The sequence below is a fragment of the Schistocerca serialis genome, chromosome 5 (genome assembly GCF_023864345.2).
Source record: "Schistocerca serialis cubense isolate TAMUIC-IGC-003099 chromosome 5, iqSchSeri2.2, whole genome shotgun sequence".
NCBI lineage: Eukaryota > Metazoa > Arthropoda > Insecta > Orthoptera > Acrididae > Schistocerca > Schistocerca serialis.
In genome coordinates this window covers 252,396,041-252,419,315 of record NC_064642.1, presented here as the reverse complement: position 1 = coordinate 252,419,315, position 23,275 = coordinate 252,396,041, and the positions used below count along the sequence as shown (strand labels likewise).

General features: G+C 43.1%; 1 pseudogene; it reads right to left on the bottom strand.

The window, feature by feature from the left end:
* Positions 1-9,188: 9,188 nt before the first annotated feature.
* On the bottom strand, positions 9,189-9,306 carry LOC126482689 (5S ribosomal RNA; annotated as a pseudogene).
* Between the last annotated feature and the right edge of the window lie 13,969 nt (positions 9,307-23,275).

The following is a 23,275-nucleotide window of genomic DNA, read 5'->3' as shown; positions in this document are numbered from 1 at the left end:
AGTTTGTAATGAATAATTTCACTTTTAAGAATTTTAGCCTCAGCCTACTTTCAATTAACTGTTGTGAAACAGAGATTTCAGTATATGACTAAAGTAAAGCAATTTCATTTTTCAAGCTTGAGAATCAATCACTGGAAAAAATCCAAATCTAAAGAAATGCACAAATTAAGAGTGCGGAAGCTTTATTTATTTTACATATAGCTTGGAGCACGTGGATGTTTGGTTTGGTATGTATTCTAGTGTTTAACTCTGTTCAAGTCAGTAAGAAAGGCTCAGTTGTTCAGACAATAATATGAAATCCAATTTGCAAAATAAGGAACAGCAAAGTAAAACGTGCTTGCTTTTTTTATATTTCTTTGATGACGTTATGTTGAGTTTACCGAAAGTCATTGTTCACCTAACGAAGTTCAGTACTAACATACAGTTTAATTACATATTTTCAAACCATTACTCGACTGCCTTTTTCAAAATTTAATGCCGAACATAAAGTAAGAGTGACTACTCAGTTTTCTTTATCATTACATACCCATTTAAAATTAGTGTCAAAAAACGTGACCACCTTCAGTTGCAACGTCCATGTTTAATAATACATGTTTTTGTTTCCCATCATCTTGTACAGGATTTTGTATGTAAATTGCCCTAGTGGGCTGGCGACCGTTAATTATTTCGTTTATTAGTGTCACTTTTGAATTCATGATTAGTGGTACCCCTTTTCTGTCCAGTGTTGTTCGTGAGTGAACGCAGAAAATAACTTTCATTTTCCAAATTATAGCCCTGTTTGGTTTAATTACTTATTATTTTTTGTAGACTTTCCATCAGAAGGGTTGGTTCTACACTTTCCTCCAACTTGTCGGTATTACTTCTTAGGGAAATGTAGCCTTATCCAATTAGAAAATATCCATTAGGCATACATGCGATCCACTATCATATTTTATATCGCAAGCAGAATATGCCGATTAGTAAGAGGGAGGTTACAATCTTCCATTCTTAAATCTGCTAGCTGTGGGTTCAGTATTGCTTCAGGTCTCTGTAAAAGTACCATGGATGAGATCTTGCAGTGGCAAGGGGAAGATTTCTCACATTGGACGATGAGGCCCTGGGTTTGGGACCGGTATAGCGGAGTTATTGTACATTATACTATTATGTTTGTTACTATATAAAATTTTTATGTTTTGTTTTAGGCAAAGAAAGTAAATAGCAAATTTTTTTCTATTCTGAACCACGCTATTATTAACGCAAATAACTAGGATGAAGGACGACGAATGGGGCGTTTCTGGGTGGAGTGATAGCAGAGGCACGAGAGAGGGGCCTTAATGAGACAGAAGCGAGCAGGATGTTATCAGACACGGAGGTTCGCCATGTGCCTGGGCAAGTTATGAGACGGCACGGAAGGCCAGCAGGGGCGTCACCGTGCGCTCCGGCGAAGGAGGACGCGGTACCTAGTTCAGCTTGATGCTGACGTTATAGGCGACGCATCTGCTGCCGTCTTGGACACTTCGTCCAGAATTATGAGTTAATTCAGCTCGTAACTCGTAGGCTGTGTGTATTAGATGGGTACTACTCTCTATGTTGCTTCTGGGCACAGGACCTGTCACCACCTTTGCGCGAAGATGTGACTTACTTGACGCAATCAAGAAGTTGGCGAAAATGTGGGCTGAAGTGTACTAAGTTGCTTTTAGCGGAGTGGGAGCAGATCTCCACGGATAGTTAGCACAGGTGATTTTAGAACGGAGAGAAGAAGTTGTTGGCTTCATACACTACTGGCCATTAAAATTGCTACACCACGAAGATGATGTGCTACAGATACGAAATTTAACCGACAGGAAGAAGATGCTGTAATATGAAAATGATTAGCTTTTCAGAGCATTCACACAAGATTGGCGCCGGTGGCGACACCTACAACGTGCTGACATGAGGAAAGTTTCCAACAGATTTCTCATACACAAACAGCAGTTGACCGACGTTGCCTGGTGAAACGTTGTTGTGATGCCTCGTGCAAGGAGGAGAAATGCGTACCATCACGTTTCCGACTTTGATAAAGGTCGGATTGTAGCCTATCGATATTGCTGTTTATCGTATCGCGACATTTCTGCTCGCGTTGGTCGAGATCCAATGACTGTTAGCAGAATATGGAATTGGTGGGTTCAGGAGCGTAATACGGAACGCAGTGCTGGATCCCAACGGCCTCGTATCACTAGCAATCGAGATGACAGGCAACTTATCCACATGGCTGTAACGTATCATGCTGCCACGTCCCGATCCCTGAGTCAAGAGATGGGGACATTTGTAAGACACAAACCATCTGCATGAACAATTCGACGAGGTTCGCAGCAGCATGGACTATCAGCTCGGAGACCACGGCTGCGGTTACCCTTGACGCTGCATCACAGACAGGAGCGCCTGCTGTGGTGTACTCAACGACGAACCTGGGTGTACGAATGGCAAAACGTCATTTTTTCGGATGAATCCAGATTCTGTTTACAGAATCATGATGGTCGCATCCGTGTTTGGCGACATCGCGGTGAACGCACATTGGAAGCGTGTATTCGTCATCGCCATACTGGCGTATCACCCGGCGTGATTGGTTACGCATCTCGGTTACCCCTTCTTCGCTTGACGGCACTTTGAACGGTGGACGTTACATTTCAGATGTGTTACGACCCGTGGCTCTACCCTTCATTCGATCCCTGCGAAACCCTACATTTCAGCGGGATAATGCACGATCGCATGTTGCAGGTCCCGTACGGGCCTTTCTGGATACAGAAAATGTTCGACTGCTTCCCTGACCAGCACATTCTCCAGATCTCTCACCAATTGAAAACGTCTGGTCAATGGTGGCCGAGCAACTGGCTCGTCACAATACGCCAGTCACTACTCTTGATGAACTGCGGTATCGTGTTGAAGCTGCATGGGCATCTGTACCTGTACACGCCATCCAAGCTCTGTTTGATTCAATGACCAGGCGTATCAAGGCCTTTATTACGGCCAGAGGTGGGTGTTATGGGTACTGATTACTCAGGATCTATGCACCCAAACTGCGTGAAAATGTAATGACATGTCAGTTCTAGTATAATATATTTGTCCAATGAATACCCGTTTATCATCTGCATTTCTTCTTGGTGTAGCAATTTTAATGGCCAATAGTGTAGGAAGTGAATGAGGTGCAAAAGCTTAAGGATTCTATTTCAGAACAGTTTATTTCCTAATAGCTCTACCTTATTTGGAGAGTTGTACAACAGCGTCTTTGTGCCTTTACACATCAACGATTACACCCTACCGCTCTATATGTTATTCTTTTCCAGCAGCTCCCAGTTCCTATCAGACACAACCACTTTGCTTGAAACCTGTTCCAACAATACACAATTAAATACTCTAACCACAGTAAGAAACAAGTGCCAGACAGTTCTTGTTTATTCATCTATGCTGACACACATAAAATATCAATGCCCGTTGTTACTAGATATAAACACTACAGAGCTTGTTCTTTACTAACAGGCAGACAGCTCAAGATAGTAACTGTTGCTGGATACTTATCGGAAACTCAGTGTGCTCCCTCGAATTTGTTTAGTCTTTCCATGGTTTACTGCAGCAACATCAAAGCGCTACTCTACAGAGACTCTGAGGCTCGGCTGTAGTATTACCTCTTCTGCTTTCTGGTAATGACTGTGACTGCGCCTGCAACTCACTTGGTCCTGTGTATATACTTTTCAGTGTCTTCTGGGCTAGTTTCCCCGGCAGCGATGCCTTCCCCTGATGCTGCCAAAGCTCTTCCTAATTGCTGGAAACGTCCAAACTCTGCTGAAAATGATTGCGAATCGTGGTAATCTTGCAACAATTTCCGTCTCTTGTCCCCGCGTCTGGATACTGTTACTACTGTTGCATTTCGGACGTGTTATCGCCCTGGTAGTGACCGTGGCTGCGATACATCACTTTCATCTCTGTGTGTTGGCAGTTATGCTCGTTCTTCATTCTGCCGGCTGTATGCTGTACCCTTTTAATAAGATCTGACAACGATGGCACCTTTTGCATTAGTAAAATTTGGTATTCAGTACGTCTAAAGTGAAGGTGGCTGCCATTTGGTGTGCCACATAAAGGAAGCGACCGTCACCATCTAGTGAAACGAGCTCTATAGCTTCAGACGCAATGAAAGAGCATTTTGTTAACGGATGTTAATGCTGCAACGATGGTTCAAAACTGCGTTTACTTCAGTCATCATGTTGTATGTTAATACGTCATCCACAGAAGATCATTGAACAAGTAATTTCTTATCTTCGTAAGTCATTGTAAATTACTGGCTCTGCCCATCACAAATTTTCTTCCATAAAATGTATTGGGGAACAACATCAGAGCAGTTGGCCAGCTGTCTGACATACGAGGGTCATTCAATAATCATAGAGACAAACTGGTCTGCGGAAATGGCTATTCGTAGGGCAGGTTTGGTACTTTTATGGATTTAAGTTGACATCACTGGGATGAGCCCTGATCAGCTGATGTATCAATATTGTTTTGTTTATAACCTCAAAAATACATTTCCAGATGGCGAGTCCGCTTGCTGAAGGCAAGAAACCAGTGAATGTATACTGTAGAGTGTCTAAAGTTTATGGTGAAAGTTGTATGGATCGTGCAAATTTGTAAAAGTGGGCCGAGCAGTTCAAAAACTGTAGCGACTCAGTAACTGACGAACACCGTTCTGGCTGACCATTTGCAGTTTCACCTCCCTCACTTGAAAGTCGAATTAATGACATTAATCATGCCGACCGCCGTGTGACTGTGTAAATGATAGTTGATAAGGTTCAAGTTAGTACTGGTACAGTTCATAGCATTGTCTGTAACAAGCTGAAGCACCGCAAAACATGTGCAAGATGGGTCCCAAAGGAATTGACGCGGCTACACAAGGAAACAAGGTTGAGAGTCTGCACAGAGCTAAAGGAGCTTTATGAAAGAGAAGGTCAGCGCTTCATCAACAAAATTTTAACTTGTGATGAAACATGGGTTCACTATTATGAGCCAGAATCAAAAACACAAGGCATGGGGCGGAAGCACACCAACTCACCTGCCAAGAAAAAATTCAAAACCCAAGAATCAGCCGGAAAAGTCATGTTGACGGTGTTTCGGTGTTTTGGGATGCTGAAGGTCCAGTTTTTTGTGATTATCTCGAAGGGCATTGTACAATGAACTCGGATTTGCTTTTGAACAAGAGTGAAGCCAGCCATGAGAGAGAGATGTCTTGCATCTGAGAGAACAGGTGTGATTCTCCAGCAAGACAACGCATGTGCTCATATTGCTCGACTAACGCATGAAAACATTGACAAAATGGGCTGGGAAGTACTGGATCATCCCCCTTACAGTCCTGATGCATCGCCTAGTGACTTCCATTTATTTGGTGCAATGATGGAGGCATTACGTGGGGAGAAGCTCCAGGACAACGAGGAAGTGAAAAAGTTTGTGAGAAATTGGTTCAAATATCAAAATAAAGAGTTCTTTGCAACCGGGATAAAAAAGAGGGGATTATGTTGAAAAGTAGAAAAACTATTGTTTTGTGAAAATAAACGCTTTTTTCTCCACTCCAATTTCTCTCTTTAATTATTAACTGATCCTCGTAATATCTCGAGATTAGCGTTGTAAAGACATGGCAAGAAAGTTAACTTTCAAACTATAGAGTACTGTGATCAGTATACTGGAAACAGGAGACTGAACTGTCGCAAGTACCTCTTCCTTGCTTAATTGTCAGTTTTGTAGCTTGGTGCTGGAACACTAAATACCAATTTGTTTCATCAATAAGTCAGTAGTACAACTGTTAAGAAGCTTTTATATTTCATCCCATTCATGTATATGTGGACTCGGCTTTTTCCATAAAGTCGAGAGTCGACTTTCAGGATTGTTGGTCAACGCATTGTGTTCAGCAATCAAGTCACTGTGAAGTAGTGGTACAGTCTGTCGGTAAACTGAAGAGCGAGCGAGCGAGTCCCCACTCTGTCAACCCAGCTACGTCACAAGGCGCTTCTACAGGCTGTTTCACAACGTAGTACCGACCCTGTCGCGGCGCGCGCTTTAAATCTGTGGCGACGCCGTGTACAGATACATCGCGGCTGCGTTTATTTTCAGACAAATGCATTAAGACCATAAGGAATACAAAAGACGATAGCTTCTTCCGAAACACAACATTATAGAGTACATAATATTAACACAAGAACGGAAGTCAGGATTCTACTACAAACATAGGACCGAATGGCTGTTCATGTGAATGTATGTTCCTCTATTGCTATTCGTGAAACGAACCCCATATAATGCAATCAATATGTAGAATTTAAGGCTTGTTCCTACTTTGTGTTTCTACTAAGAGGCAGAAGTTTCCTTTGAAGGACTGCATTGAAACAGCGAGGTGACGCAGTGGTTAGTACACTGGACTCGCATTCGGGAGGACGACGATTCAATCCCGCGTCCGGCCATCCTGATTTAGGTTTTCCGTGATTTCCTTAAATCACTCAAGGCAAATGGCGGGATGGTTCCCTAATCCGATGAGATCGATGACCTCGCTTTCTGGCCTCCTCCCCCAACAACCCAACCCCAAACCAACTGCACAGAAACTTAACAATTCTTGCAACACGAAGAGTGTTTGAAAAGTAAGCAGAAATTTATAATTTTGTGTGTTGTATTAGTCCGATTTGCACTACTTTTTTATCACTGTTTTCCTAGACATGTCTCAAAAGTATGTGTACAATGTTATGCGTATTGGGTATTTACTCTGTTGTCAGCTGTCTAAAAGGTTAGATGTGTTGTGGTAGCATCAACGAATATTTGTTTTGTATAAAAACAGATTAGAGAACCTGCATTAAATTTTGTTATAAGAATGAAATAACGTGTACGAAATTTTTAGAAATGTTAAATATTGCTTTTGGTGAACCTGTTACGAGTAAACCAAGGGCATACAAGTGGTACAAAAATTTCAGAGCAGGCCTTAAAGGACAGCGGTTTTAGAAGCATAGATGAGATTAAAAATACACAGTTAAGAGACCTATGAACTATCCTGAAGAAACAGTTCGTAAAGTGTTTCGGGAATTGGAAAAAGCACTGGTATAAGTGTACAGTATGTAATGAGGAATATTTTGAAGAGGATAACATTGTTGTAAATTAACAAATAAAGTTCTTATCAAAAAATAAAAATTAATATGTGAACGCACCTCGTAGGTCAAGTTTTTTGCTTAGAAGTCCAGAATCGTTGTACATGTTTCAAAAAAAATTTCTGCAGTGTTTGGAATAGGTTTTGGGCACACGTTTTAACCAATTTGTCTTAGAATCAGGTGAATAGTGACCGAGATAGAGACTCGGTGTTCCGTAAGTATCAAAGGTTTTACATGATTTTGAAACTGTCTATAACGGTGGGTTTTCTCCCAGAATTATTAGTTTTCCTTCGTGTCGATTCCACTAAACCATGCGGCTCATTTTCACATTCCTTTCTTATGCGTCGTATTGTGCATAAATTGTCGCCCTTTGATTGGGACTGGTAACATTAGCCAACAGTTCTTTTTGGGTAGCCTCTTTAATACACGCTATAATAACATTAGAGACGATTGAACGCTCGTTACTCCGCAAATACCTCCTCTTCCTCGTATTCTGCACATTTTCTTGCAATGCTAGACGATTATCCATCACCTCTGGATATCGAAGCATATCAGTAAGTATACAAAGTTAACTGACTGAGATTGGCAACTAAGATCCCACGAACAGAAACGACGTTATCACCGCACGCCGATCTACTCCACTAGACAGGTAACGGGCAACAGATTTTGGGTGCCCCTGTAGGCCAGTGGCAGCGTTCTTCCGGGAAAGGCCACTTCCCCCACCAAAAGCGTTGCTCGCTCTTCAGTTTACAGAATATATGAATGTAGCAAAACTTACGTGGCGACGAGTCAGTTTCATCCACTACGGAAATATGTGACGACGAGCGGTCGAAGGTTGGAGAGGGTGATTCAGATGGTTCAAATAGCTCTGAGCACTATGGGACTTAACTTCTGAGGTCATCAGTCCCCTAGAACTTAGAACTACTTAAACCTAACTAACCTAAGGACATCACAAACATCCATTCCCGCGGCAGGATTCGAACCTGCGACCATAGCGGTCGCGCGGTTCCAGACTGAAGAGCCTAGAACCGCTCGGTCACTCCGTTCGGCGGAGAGAGTGAAAGTGGGGGTTGTAGTAACTGGGCTTTTGGTGGAAGTAACTGTAGCAGATTAGCAATGAAGCTCCGACTGGCAATGCTCACTAGCAGATCACCCGCCTGAGGATCTTCTGCCCCAGGCGACGGACTTCGTCTCTTCTGCAGGCGTTTCTTACCCTAGTAAGAAAGTGGTTTACAAAAGAGACAACAGGGAAGCCACAGACAGTGAAACTCGGGGTAAGCTGGCGAAAAATGCAGTATATTTAGAAATTAACAATTAAGTTCAGAGGGAGCCTTGTCACAAATATTCATACATTTATACACACGGAATGTAGCCGCTGGGAGAGCATACTTGTACAGAAGATCACTCACAAACCAATCTTCAGTATGGAGACCAGTCCCCAGAGAGAGCCCAGAAATGAAATTGCCTATATCACTGTAACCAGGGAAACTAGCCACGGGTCACGCTAACAGCAACAGGGGCCGGCCAAAACAGCTCACTACGCTACATGCCGGTCTGCAACGGTAGTATCTCGCTGTACAGACGCAGCACTAACGCAGTCGCAGCTATCGTAATTGCGGAGTACTTTAGAAACATCACGCGTGGTTCCCGGATGACTAAACCTATGCAGTTCCCAGGGCAGCGGGAAGCACTAACCATTAAAGAGCGGTAACTGCCGTACACTGAACTTCGCCATGTTGACTCCTCTAGAAACTGCATCGGAATCAGGCAGGACTGCTGCTCTCCAGGTTATTTAAAGTCCCGGTCTATGAGCAACACGCCTCCGCAGTACGCGAAACGTCCTCGCAGCCAACCCAAGGCCGGTAGCACTCCGTCTTCAGGCCACAAGTGGCCCATCGGGACCATCCGACCGCCGTGTCATCCTCAATCGACGATGCGGATAGGAGAGGCGTGTGGTCAGCGCACTGCTCTCCCAGTCGTTATGATGGCTTTCTTTGACCGGAGCCGCTACTATTCGGTCGAATAGCTCCTCAATTAGCATCACGAGGCTGAGTGCACCCCGAAAAATGGCAACAGTACATGGCGGCCCGGATGGTTACCCATCCAAGTGCCGGCCACGCCCGACAGCGCTTAACTTCGGTGATCTGACGGGAACCGGTGTATCCATTGCGGCAAGGCCGTTGCCAAGGCCGGTAGTACGCTATCATATTTCTTTGACAAAGAAATATGATCAAATATTCGTCAAATTTCTTTGACAAAGATCTTTGACGTGCCGCTAAAAAAATGGGTATTACGCTGTCGTTATATTTTTCGCCAAATTTCGAGATGGCGGACGACAACTTATTATTACGCGGTGTAGTTGCACAATTGCATTGTGTGTGCATTTGGAAGAAAAGCGGCGAAAAAAAAGAAAACATACATGGATGAAGCCCTAGTATTAGGCATTCAGCAAAATTTGTTACGAGAGCTGCAAGGGGGGGGGGGGGGGGAGGGGGGAGTCAATTCTTAATACATACATTATGGACGAGAGAGTATTTCAGTATTTTCCCAGTAAAGTGGCATATCGTATTACAAAACAGGATACTCTCTTGAGAAGTGCTATATGTACGGAAGACAGGCAAACTGTGACACTGCGGTTGCTTGATACATGAGAGAGCTACTCTAGTTTACAACACGGCAATAGAATATCACATTGCACATTAACCAAAATAATTCCAGAAACAGCAATTTATAAGGCACTGAAGGTGGAATATGTGAAGGCAAATAAATGTTTAGTACAGTATATGAACAATAGGAAGTATTTTTAATTTTGAATAATTTAATTAATAGAATTAGTGTTCCAACAACTACAAAATTAATAATAAGTACGGAACAGATGAAGAGCTTTTTATCTTGTGGCATCCAGAGTCCAAAAATAGACAAAGCGGGATGGAAAGTTAAGAAAGAATTTCCTTTTATTTTAGATTGTGACCACATCCCCTATTCCAGCTTGCTGAAAAGCTGCCTGGATGTCCCCAAATGTAGAGCTGTAGCTGTGACTGTGGACATGAAATCGCCTGCAGCATATTTCACCTGTCACATTAATAGCATGTACTGTGCTCTTTGTTCACTCCCCATCCTAGTCGAAGCAAGTTTATTAAAAAAAAATACTACAGAGGTATCAAATAGCTGTAGCGACGCCAGCGCTCGAAGCGGTTATATTTAACATTGCAGTAAACAGAAGACGAACGACTTTGATGATGAAATCCCCTAGATCTGATCATATTTATTTGATGACAGGCGAGATTTGACAAAGTTCCCTACAACATCATCAAATTTCCTCGACATAAATATTTGACGTACCAACTTTGACAAAGAAATTTGGTAGTGTACTACCTGCCTACCAGGGACGAAAGTGGAACCGTTCCTGGTGTTCTGGCCGCTTCGAGTGCAGAGTTCCGCCCCTCACGCAGGGTGCCCCGACCTGGCCAGAATTCTCAGAAGGCGGCAGAGCTGTGTGTGCCTTCGCCACTGCGTGGCTCCAACGACGATTTGAAATAACGGCCAGAACAGCAAGCTAGATTTCGCCATCTTGGGCGTTTTCTATCTACATCTACATCTATATTAATTAATCGGGTATTCTAAATTATCCTGCCCTCTCTAACCTAAAGTCCTCTACGTAGACAATACCTCGATACTGTATGCATACTTGGCAAAATTAATTTAGTCGCATTAATTCAATGATCAAATTTGATGAATTCCTAGTTAATTATTCGTCTGCTCGGAGCTAGATATTAATTTGCTCAAAACAGTGATCGGAATTAAAGGAATAATTTTATTTCTCTATCTCCCTTTGTTACGAGAACTGGTCTAGGTCTGGACAGATGCCATGACCTTTCCATGTGGTTGGCAAGGTCGCTGCGTTACAAGTTGGTTGGAGCCCGGTCCGTCACCAGTGGCAGGGGGTTTTCTGTACGGCTTTTGCGATCCCAGTGGCGTTCGAACAAAGAGTACCAGTTGTGACACATGCTTTCCTGTCCTCAACAACTTTTTCTTTAACCACGCAGATGTCATACCACTGAATCTGAATCTGATTCACTACTGTGAATAAGACAACGTCAAAGAACCAAAAAATTGTTGTAGGCTGAAGCAAAAGGCAGTTTTTTGACAACTAGAGCTTCGTGCACTATGGGTTGCTATTTATATATCCAAGCGTTAATAAACATTACAGCACCAAAACGAAATGCTAATGAATGTGGATGGTTAATAAGCTCCAAGATTTTTTTAACTTCGCATCTAATATCCACCAACAGATCTGGAAGATTCTACGCTAATTGCTCCGTTTACTACTAGTATGGTACCCATTCATGTGGTGAGTTGAGTACATTTCTTTTTGTTTCCTCTGAATTTAGAGAAAGCCCTTATGTTTAAATGGTTTAAATGGCTCTGAGGACTATGGGACTTAACATCTGAGCTCATCAGTCTCCTAACTAACCTAAAGACGAAACTTCCTGGCAGATTAAAACTGTGTGCCCGACCGAGACTCGAACTCGGGACCTTTGCCTTTCGCGGGCAAGTGCTCTACCATCAGAGCTGCCGAAGCACGACTCACGCCCGCTACTCACAGCTTTACTTCTGCCAGTATCTCGTCTCCTACCTTCCAAACTTTACAGAAGCTCTCCTGCGAACCTTGCAGAACTAGCACTCCTGAAAGAAAGGATACTGCGGAGACATGGCTTAGCCACAGCCTGGGGGAGGTTTCCAGAATGAGATTTTCACTCTGCAGCGGAGTGTGCGCTGATATGAAACTTCCTGGCAGATTAAAACTGTGTGCCCGACCGAGACTCGAACTCGGGACCTTTGCCTTTCGCGGGCAAGTGCTCTACCATCATAGATACCAATGGTAGAGCACTTGCCCGCGAAAGGCAAAGGTCCCGAGTTCGAGTCTCGGTCGGGCACACAGTTTTAATCTGCCAGGAAGTTTCATATCAGCGCACACTCCGCTGCAGAGTGAAAATCTCATTCTGGTAACCTAAGGACGTCACACACATCCATGCCCGAGGCAGGATTCGAACCTGCGACCGTAGCGGTCGCGCGGTTCCAGACTATAGCGCCTAGAACCACTCGGCCACTCCGGCCGGCCGAAAGCCCTTATGTTAAAAATTAGTTAATAATTGTACTTATTGACATTAGCTAATTTTATGTATCTTGGTTAAAATGATTGTGTCATCTACATTTTATGTAACAACTCAGCAGTGGGACAAGACGGCCTTATTACAAGTTTCAGTAACATTTGCTAAAATTATTTACTATCTTCTCTATTCCTGTACTTCTATTATGACTGAGGGCAGTAGTTGTGTTCTCTGCAAATGCTAAGTAAGGTTTATGTAAAATTTCGATAGCAGCTTAGAGAATACTATGTAATTTTAAGTTGAATATACCAACATTCAGTAACTAAAATTACGTTAAATTTGTTTCGTTAAGTGATAATCATTTCAGAATAAAATTCAGTTGCACAGATATTTTTATGTCACTTCACCTCTTTCGATTAATTAATAGCTGTACAACTGCCGACTGAATTTATGCTACGGCTGCTGAAAAGTAACAGCTATGAATCAAATAACATAATTTGTTTTTATTTTTCGGGGAATAAATAACCGTCTGCGTTCAAAACGACTGCATCAGCATCTCCAGAATTCTGGCCATAGATCCTGTCTGCTCACTATCCGGAGCATATCCAAGGTGTCGAAACACGCAAACGTAACGTTAACTCCAATTCAAACTCGAAAATTTGGAGGTAATTATTTTCGCCAGGAAAGTCTGAAAGAGCATCTTGAGTACCTGGATTACATTTAACACAGTCAACGTCGACGTGTCCTGAAAGCTGAATAGAATGAAACTGCAGCAGAGCGCGAACTGCGCAGCGCTCTAATTCCGGCTGTGCAACAGTTGGGGAGCATTTTGTGGAGGGGCGATATGCAGAATAATCGCATTTGGCGGGATTAGCAGTCCAGCACCCGAGCGGCCCAGAAGGCCTTAGGGACTCGGGAAATACCCGTAAGCTCGTGGTTCGCTAATCTGCCGCTGCCGTCGCAGCGGCGCTGCTCTCCCCAAGGCATGGAATCCATTAGCGGCGGCTCGTCGGCGGGCAGGTATGTGCGAAATTGGCCGCGGGAATGGAGTGTGGCGGTTCTGGAGCAAGGCAGTCGCTACCGGCTGCCCGGCGACAACCGAATGCGGAAAGCTCGATTACCTTCCATTATGGAGCCAGCCGGAGAGAATGAGGGCGCGTTACAAAGAGTAGGCGAATTTATAATCATATGCGTTAGCACTACTGCAAATGTTAACAGGTTGGTGACATGAAACCGGCGACGCTAGAGAGGTCTTAGTGAAGTTTTCTTTCGTAACGAAGGCAATTGTGTAGAATGGGAATAGGTCGTAAACGAAGATGAGAGATATGGTACGCTAGAAGAATTTGGCCGAACACTCAAAGGCCCAAGTGGAAACAACGTGCATAGTATAAGCGGCACTGTCTCAGAATTATTGAGATCCTTGGGAGAGCAGTCATGACCATTCTCACGGATGCTAGAATACACGGAAGGGGTCATGCTCAGACGGGCTGCGAGCTGTGACGTCACTGTGAACCCTCTCGCCACATCGCACTGTATTGAAGCTTACAGACACACGGAGCACACCTGTTTAACTCATATGCAGCTATAAATGTAATAGAGCTCTTCAAGGTTTGTTGTATTATTATTGTCTTTATTATTAAGCTTTATATTAGTTAAACTGTTTTTCTCTATCGTCGGCAAAATGCTAGTGTAATGCCTCCAGACTTCATCTTTTTAAAATTTTGTTAATAACTTTGATTTTTCAAACCACTAAGGCTTAAATCAAATAAACCTTATGGAATGCTAAAATGACTGTGTCGTCTCTTTAACAGTGACTTCACCAGGAAGAGGATATTTCAATGAATGTCTGACAAAACATAAGATAGGCAACAAAAAGTCGCAGCCTTTGCAATATCTTCAGATGACCAGTCAGTACACCGTCATTTCGTAACCACTTTTTGTCAGAAAAAAAGCCCTGAATCATCTTTTGGGCTTGCTTTCGGTAACTCAGCGCTAAACCGAGAGAAACTATCTTGTAAAACAGCATTTTTTTTTGCCAAAGACCTTTTACTTATGTTTTCATAATTTCTAATTGTTGGTGTAAGCATAGCTGCATGCACAGCAGTGTTTGTTTTCATGGTTAACGTTTTGTCTAGTAGTAATTTCTTCATTAGCTGGTAACATATTTACATTGAAAATATCTTCTAACTCTTTAAGGTAGCTTCGTTTTTGTGCTCTAATATTCCTGTCATTATTAGGCTCATTACTGGGTCCTAAATCAGCTCTGAAGGATGGTTGGTTTAGAGTTTGAACAACATCAATTTTCAACTTGCATTTCGAAGAACTATTCTGTAGTTCGCTTTTCAAATCCCATTCGCAATCCAAGTCTATAAAATATTACAGACACAAGCATTTCCAACTGAAAACAAATTTGCACATTTACAAACATCTATCCATCGTTGTTTCGTTTCATTGTTTGCAGGAAATACGTGAAATTTAATTCCTAACTTACTTAGTTATCTGCTATGGTCAGTAGGCCTACAACTGGCGACCGCGCTGCAAACCGTAATTTTTCACTTAAAAACTTACTCTAAGAAAATCCCTCAGTATAGTAATAATTACTACTACTACTATTTAGTAATAATTAATAATCATCGGTGGTCTAGGATGCCGGTACGGTAGCTCAGCATGTTCGGTCAGAGGGTTAGTTGCCCTCTGAAATAAAAAAAAACACTTACTTAGTGGGTTAGTGATGAAGTTGAACAAGCGTCATGGGACGCCCGCCCCTAACAAACAGAGCGAACAGCAATGAACAAAATGAAAAAAAAGGGGTGGCGTCTTTGATTCATAATCAAGACGTCTTCGGTCCTGGGTTCGAATCCCGTCACTGTTGAAATTTTGATAAATAATCAGCATTGGCGGTCGAAGACTTCCGGCATAAGAAGTCTCCCCTCATTCTGCCAACGGCCTTATCAAAGATGGCGGAGCAGTGGACAAATGGCTCTAAGCACTATGGGACTTAACATCTGATGTCATCAATCCCCTAGACTTAGAACTACTTAAACGTAACTAACCAAAGGAGAACAAACACATCCATGCCCGAGTCAGGATTCGAACCTGAGACCGTAGCAGCAACGCGTTTCCGGACTGAATTGCCTAGAACCGCTCGGCCACAGCGGACGGTAGCAGTGGACAGAGGATCAGGACACTCTCTTCTCCTAGAGGTGGGAAACTGCACCGAAACGCAGAAGAATCAGCAATGTTCAACGGCATGAGGATGCAGAAGGCAATGGAAACCACTGCATTAAAGACACACAAAGTGTATCCACCGGACAAGTGGTGGTGGTGGGTAATGTTTAACGTCCCGTCGACAACGGGGTCATTAGAGACGGAGCGCAAGCTCGGGTTAGGGAAGGATTGGGAAGGAAATCGGCCGTGCCCTTTCCAAGGAACCATCCCGGCATTTGCCTGAAACAATTTAGGGAAATCACGGAAAACCTAAATCAGGATGGCTGGAGACGGGATTGAACCGTCGTCCTCCCGAATGCGAGTCCAGTGTGCTAACCACTGCGCCACCTCGCTCGGTCCACCGGACAAGTGACCTGTAATTGTAGAAGTGCCATGATGGTCTCTCCATTGAAGAGGAATGGACATTTGTGAAAAGGGCAATTACGTATGTAGGAAAGAAAAACATAGATATAAAGAAGGTAACTGCGAAGAAACCATGGGTAACATAAGACAGACTTCAGCTGATCGATGAAAGAAGGAATTACAAAAACGTTTAGGGAAATTCATGAGTACAGAAAAGGAAGTCGCTGACGAATGAAACAAATAGATAGTGCAGGGAAGCTAAGACTAAATGGATGCATGAAAAACGTGAAGAAACTGAAAAATAAACGATTGTCGGAAGGAGTGACTCAGCATATGGGAAAGTGAAAACAACTATCTGTGATATTAAAAGCAAGGGGGGGTAACATTAAGAGCGCAACGGGAATTCCACTGTTAAATGTAGAGGAGAAGGCAGATAGGTTGAAAGAGTACATTGAAAGCCTCTATGTGGGAGAAGATTTGTCTGATGTGATAGAACAAGAAACAGGTGTCAATTTAGAAGAGATAGGGGGTCTAACATTAGAATCAGAATTCAAGAGAGCTTTGTAGGACTTAAGATGAAATAAAGTAGATTGACAGATAACATTCCTTCAGTATTTCTAAAAGCATTGGGGGGAAGTGGCAACAAAATGACTGTTCACGTTGGTGCGTAGAATGTGTGAGTCTGGCGACATAACATATGGCTTTCGGAAAAATTTCGTCCACACAATTCCGAAGACTGCGAGAGCTTACAAGTGCGAGAATTATCGCACCATCAGCTTAACAACGCATGCATCTAAGGTACTGACAAGAATAATGCACGGAAGAATGGAATAGAAAGTTGAGGATGTATTAGATGGAGTCCAGTTTGACTTTAGGAAAGGTAAAGGCACCAGTGAGGGAATTCTGATGACGCAGTTGATAATGGAAGCAAGACTAAAGAAAAATCAAGACACGTTCAAACGATTTGTCGACCTGGAAAAAGGGTTCGACAGTGTCAAATGGTGCAAGATGTGGGAAATTCTGAGCAGACTAGGGATAAGTTATAGGGAGAGACGAGTAATATGCAATACGTGTGTGAGCCAAGAGGGAATAATAAGACTGGACGACCAAGAATGAAATGTAAGTCTTTCGCCCAGCTGTTCAGTCTTTACATCGAAGAAGCAATGATGGGGAAAAGGTTCACGAGTGGGATAAAAATTCAAGGTGAAAGGATATCAGTGATACGATTCGCTGATGACATTGCTATCCTGAGTGAACGTGAAGTAGAATTACATGATCTGTTGAACGGAATGAACGGTCTAATGATTACAGAGTATGGATTGAGAGTAAATCGAAGAAAGACATAGGTAATGAGAAGTACTAGAAATGACAACAATGAGAAACTTGACATCAGAATTGATAGTGATGAAGTAGGTGAAGTTAAGGAATTCTGCTTCTTCGGCAGTGAAATAACCAATGACGGGCGGAGCGTGGAGGACATCAAAAGCAGACTAGCAATGGCAAAAAGGGCATTCCTGCCTAAGAGAAGTCTACTAACATGCAAATATCGGCCTTAATTACGAAGAAATTTCTGAGAATGTACGTTGGAGTACAGCATTGTATGGTAGTGAAACATGGACTGAGGAAAAACCGTAAAAGAAGAGAATCGAAGCATTTGAGATGTGGTGCTACAGACGAATGTTGAAAATTAGGTGAACTGATAAGGTAAGGAATGGGGAGGTTCTGCTCAGAATCGGAGAGGAAAGGAATATTTGGAAAACACAAGGGACAGGATAATAGGATATCTGTTAAGACATTAGGGAATGATTTCCATGGTACTAAAGGGAGCTGTAGAGGGCATAAATTGTAGAGGAGGACATAGACTGGAATACATCCAGCAAATAATTGAGGATGTAGGTTGCAAGTGTTATTCTGAGGTGAAGAGGTTAGCACAGGAGAGGAATTCGTGGCGGGCCGTATCTAACCAGTCAGAAGACTGACGGAAAAAAACATAGTAATAACGACGACGTAACTCTGAACTCAGTCACCAGTCACTAACAGAAATTCTCACTGCCGTAAAGAACTTTGTTTTCGCTCGTAAACGCAATTACAACACAAGCGTTATAGCAATTGTGGGGTACTGAGCGCTGATTGGGCTCACTCCGACATCAGCCACCCGGTTTGCTATTGCGCATACACCTCGGGAACCACACCATGCATCCTAGTATCCGTGACAAAACTATTTCACTTAGTGTGCAAGATACAGGGTGTTTATAAATTAGTTATACAAAAGTAACATTTAATTATGAAAGAAGTAAATTACTTGCAGAAATGTTGTTACAGCACTGAATGCAGTATATCTTCAAGTTTTGTTTACAAATGTTCAATACGGCTATCTTTTGTAACACAGCAAATGTCCCATCCATAATCCATTTCCTGGCAAACCTTATGAAAGAAATCTTGATGTATGGTGGCAGCTGCTTGTTTATCCGCTGTCGCAGCTCGTCAACGTTCCCTGGAAGCGGGGATACAAACATTTTGCTTTTAATGTATCCCTGTACACGGAAGTCCATTTGGGGTTAAATCTAAGACTGCCGAACGTGCTTATTTGCTCTGTCAGAGACTGTTGGCCTATTCCGACTCAGCGTTCCAAGTGATACACAGCCAGCATCGGCGAAACAATTGCACCAATGAATAACAGTTTGTCTTTGAGGTGGTCCCTTGCAAAATATACTTTGGAATCGCCTCTAAATTGTTGTAGCGGATTTAGATTCCTGATACCATAAGCAACACTACGCTCGCTCTGCACCGTTATATGACTTCATGGTGACTGTCGGAATAACTCATTCGAGCATGCGAACTAGCGGGAAAGTCAGAAACTAACAGTGTTAGGCGGGGATAGAACTGGAAGATATATTGCTTTCAGAGCTGTATCAAATATTTCTGTAAGTTATTTACCCTTTCCCGTCAGATATAAAAACTAAACTTAACTCCGTTCGAACAGGCCTTGGAACGCCCAACGGTACCGACCGGCCGCCGTGTCATCCTCAGATTACTGGCGTTATTGGATGCGGATATGGAGGGACATGTGGTCAGCACACCGCGCTCCCGGCCGTTGTCAGTTTCCGTGACCGGAGCCGCTACTTCTCAGTCAAGTAGCTCTTCAGTCTGCCTCGCAAGGACTGTGAACCCCGCTTGCCAACAGATTTCTGCAGACCGGACAGTAACCGGTCCAAGTGTATTCCAGCCCGACAGCGTTTAACTTCGATGATCTGACGGGAACTGGTATTACCACTGCGGCAAGGCCGTTGGCTTCCCGTCAGATCACCGAAGTTAAACGCTGTTGAGCTTGGCTAGCACTTGCATTTGGACAGGTGACCGTCCGGTGTGCCGAGTGCCGTTGGCAAGTGTGATGCACTTAGCCCTTGTGAGACACGTTGAGGAGCTACTTGACTGAGAAGTATCAGCTCCAGTCACAACTGACAACGGCGGGAGAGCGGTGCGTTGACCACATGCCCATCCATATCCGTATCCAGTGACACCAAAAGTCTGAGGATGACACGGCAGTCGGTCAGTATCGTTGCCCCTTCCAAGGCCTGTTCGGGCGGAGTTTAGTTTAGATTTATTTACCCTCTTCTGTATAACTAATTTATAAACATCCTGTGTATGAGACAGCCGGTGTACCTTCAGACTCCAAGAGGAATATAACAATTACAATTCCGAACAAGGTAGCTGTTGACAGGTGTGAATACGTCCGTATTATCAGATTAATAAGTGACGCTTGCAACAGACTAACAGGAATTATTTACAGAGCAGTGGAGAGGTAGATAGAAGCCGACAACGGGGAGTATCATTTTCCATTCTAGAGAAATTTAGGAATGTACGAGGCAGTACCAACCCTACGACTTGCTTTAGAAGATAAGATAAAGAATAACTTACATTTATAGCAAACTTTTGACTATGATGACTGGGCTACATCTGTATTAGGGGCTACAGTTATGAGAGTCGAAGTGCATGAAGGGGTAGCGCTAGTAGAGAATGGTGTTGTCGCCTACTAGTGATCTTATTCTATCTGTCCATTTAGCGGACTACTAATCAAACCAAGAAGAAATTAGGAAATGTAATTAAAGGTCAGGGTGAGGAAACGAAAACTTTGATGTTAGCCGATGACATTATAATTGCCAGACCCAGTAAAGAACTTAGAAGAGCAATTGAACAAAATGGATAGTGTCTTGAAAAGCAATTATCAGATGAAAAGCAACGGAAGTAAAGCAATATAACAGAATAATGTAGTCGAATTAAATCAAGCGATGCTGAGGGAATTATTAGGAAATGAGAAACTAAAAGAAGTCAACGAGGATTTTTTTTATTGGTAAGCTGATCATCCCCATCCGGGGATCTTCGGCCGCCAAGTGTAAGCCTTATTGCAGTCGACGCCACATTGAGCGACTTACGAGTCGGTGATCAGGATGAAAAGATGATGAGGACAACACAACACCCTGTCTCCGAGCGGAAAAAAATTTCTAACCCGATCGGGAATCGAACCCGGGCCCACGTGCATCGGAGGCGAGCACGTTACCACCCAGCTAAGCAGGCGGACAGTAGAGACAATAATAAATACAGACAATAGCAAGAAAGGCACTTCTGAAAAAGAGGAATTTGTTATACAAAACAAATACAAGCGTTAGGAAGTTAGCGAGGGGAAGTTTTTTCTGAAGGTATTAGTGTGGAGTGTAACCTTATATGGAAGTGAAACGTGAACGAAAAGAAGTCCGGAGAAGAAGAGAATAGAAGGTTTTTAAACATGATGCTACAGAAGAATGCTGAGGCTTAGCTGGATACGTCGAAGGAATAATGATAACGTATGGAATTGAATTAAGAGAAACATAAGTTTACTGCACAACATGACTAAAAGAAGCGGTCAGTTGATAGGTAATGGAGAGAAATACGGAGGAAGGGGTAAATATTGTAGAGGGATGTAGGATGCTGTAGCTATTCAGAGATGAAGAGACTTGCACGAGATACAGTGGCATGGAGAGCTGCATCAAACTAGTCTTTGGAGTGAAGTACGCAACAGCAAGACAAGTTCTTAAAATTAACCACCTAGTGAGTCAATGCACTTCCTGACATTCGTGTGCAAAGCAACAGTGGAATCTCATTTGGAATGTCAGAGGTTAAACAATGTCGACACTTAACGGTTGTTTGCTTCGAACAAGTTCATATCGATAGGCATTACTCAACAGTACAGGCCACACAGAAAGATTTAACTATCATCATGGGTGAACTGCAGAAATAATAGTGTGATGGCACCCACCTCGTAGGCCATTTTTTTGGGGTGGGGGGGGGGGGGGGGGCGAACTAATACAGTACGTTGGCCAGGTAGAGCTTCGGCAACACAAGTACTTTTTTTATTTAGTACTGGTCCGGCCACAGCGTGCTAAACGTCACGCATGTAGTTTGTGTGGTCTGAGTGCGGTCCATGGCCCTGGCTGCCCCATCTTTGCTCGGACCGTCTCGGAAGTACACCGCGACATGTCATTGAGTGTTGCAATGTGGCATTTCTCGGTCGGCACAACTTTTTTCAGTTCGGCAAAATCGTGGTGTCAGCGCTGTTTACGGTTAGCTATTTGTTCGTTGTATAAAGGACGTTAATAGGTCTGCACAAAAAGAGGCAGTCTAGCGATCTGTCGTCACATCCATTTAAAACTGAATGGAAGTGACAGAAGAGAAGTATGAGAATTCTCAGTATGTATTATGCAGTCGCGCAATCAACGGATGCTGCAAATTTACTGTCAAACGACATTATAGTACCATGTAGAAGAAATTTAAAGACAGTGAAAAAGCAAAACGTTACAAGGATCGACAGGTGGGATTTATTGTTATGTAAATCAAGAAGCACTTTGTGCTAAATTTGCTGGGATGATGTCCGAACAGCAAAATTTCTGTAGTCGTAGAAACGAACTAAGAGTTGAAAATGTGTGGTAAGATCTTACGAGACCAAACTGTGGATGTCATCGGTCTCTAACCATACACACTACTTAATCTACTTAAGGACAACACACACACGCATACACGAACCTCCGACGGGGAGGGAGCCTCGCGAACCGTGCAGGACGCCTAAGACCGAATGGCTACCCCGCGTGGCTAAGAGCTTGGAGACTTTGCACGAGTGTATTAGTGAAAACTACGTTGGTTAAGTCAAGGTGGATGCCTGGAACGATTTTTCAATTTAAAACTCGCTATTGTTAAGTTTACGAAGGAAAAAAAGGAGTGCAGGAACGAAAATTAGAGCATCTGGAGTGGACTGCAGACCACACATTTTGAATGAACATGACGGCACGCAGCTTACGGTAAGATATTACAGGGCGAGAAATGAATTCTTTCTGATTTGATGGGGGTGGATTTAAAAAGAAAATCGCGTTATAGAAGAAAAAAACACACATTCTGACAAACACAGTCGAGTTCTCTAGGATAACTGGTGTTAAAGAAAACAAGTGATTTCAAGAATTCTTAACGATCTTGAAAGAATTACAAGGTTGCTTTTCTAAATGTTTTGAGTACACTGCCATCGTTCATACAGTTTTCCAGCTGGCTGTTTCAGTTGAAAGTGCTCTATTCGTATGCAGATGTAACTGATTTACGTGCAAGGTAATTCCTGTTAATAACAAATCCTTTTACGTTAAAAATGTCCAGGACTTCAACTTCCCTCAGGTGGAGTTTCATCGTTTCTGGAAAAAGGCTGCTAAAGTGCTTCAATATTTCGACCAACATATATGTGTGAAAGACGTATTTTCGATTATGGCACTAAACAAGTTATAATCACGTGGCAAACTGACTGCGAAATTCTGTGAAATTGTCTGCGTCTGCCTGAATGCCGAAGTCTGTGCCAGATAAAATTTTGTCTTCAGTGCGCCAAAAGTAATTAAATAATACTATAAATTTGTTTCGTTTATGATTTATGTTGCAGAGAAATGTGAAATATAAACCAAAGTAGTATGCAGTGCGAGTGGATTGCCATTTAAATACCGCTCGTCGCAATTTCCCGCTCTCCCTCCCCCCCCCCCCCTACTCTCGCTCAGACAGCATGACGTGGCGGTGTGGGAATGTACACAGAGGATGAGCGCCATGCCACTCGGGCATCTCTCGCGAGCCGAATTATTGGCCATCCGTGATCTAATAGTATACGGCCATCCAGATTAAGGGTTTACGTGGCCTCTCTAAACTGCTTAAGGCAAAATCCAGAACGATTCCTTTGAAAGAGGTACTGCTGATTTTCTTTCCAGCATGACATTTCTGTCAGAACCAACGCTTTCGTCTCTGGTCTTTTGGTCAAAGTTTTTGCATTGGGATAATCACCTTAGCGTAAAATTATGTGTTACTGCAGGCAGTGCTTGGACGTGGTTTCCATTGAGGTGATACTACACGTTGCAGTAAGAATCACGCAGTACGATGCTTATTCGTGCGAAGTTCCTGTTCCCATTTGAGCGACGTCAC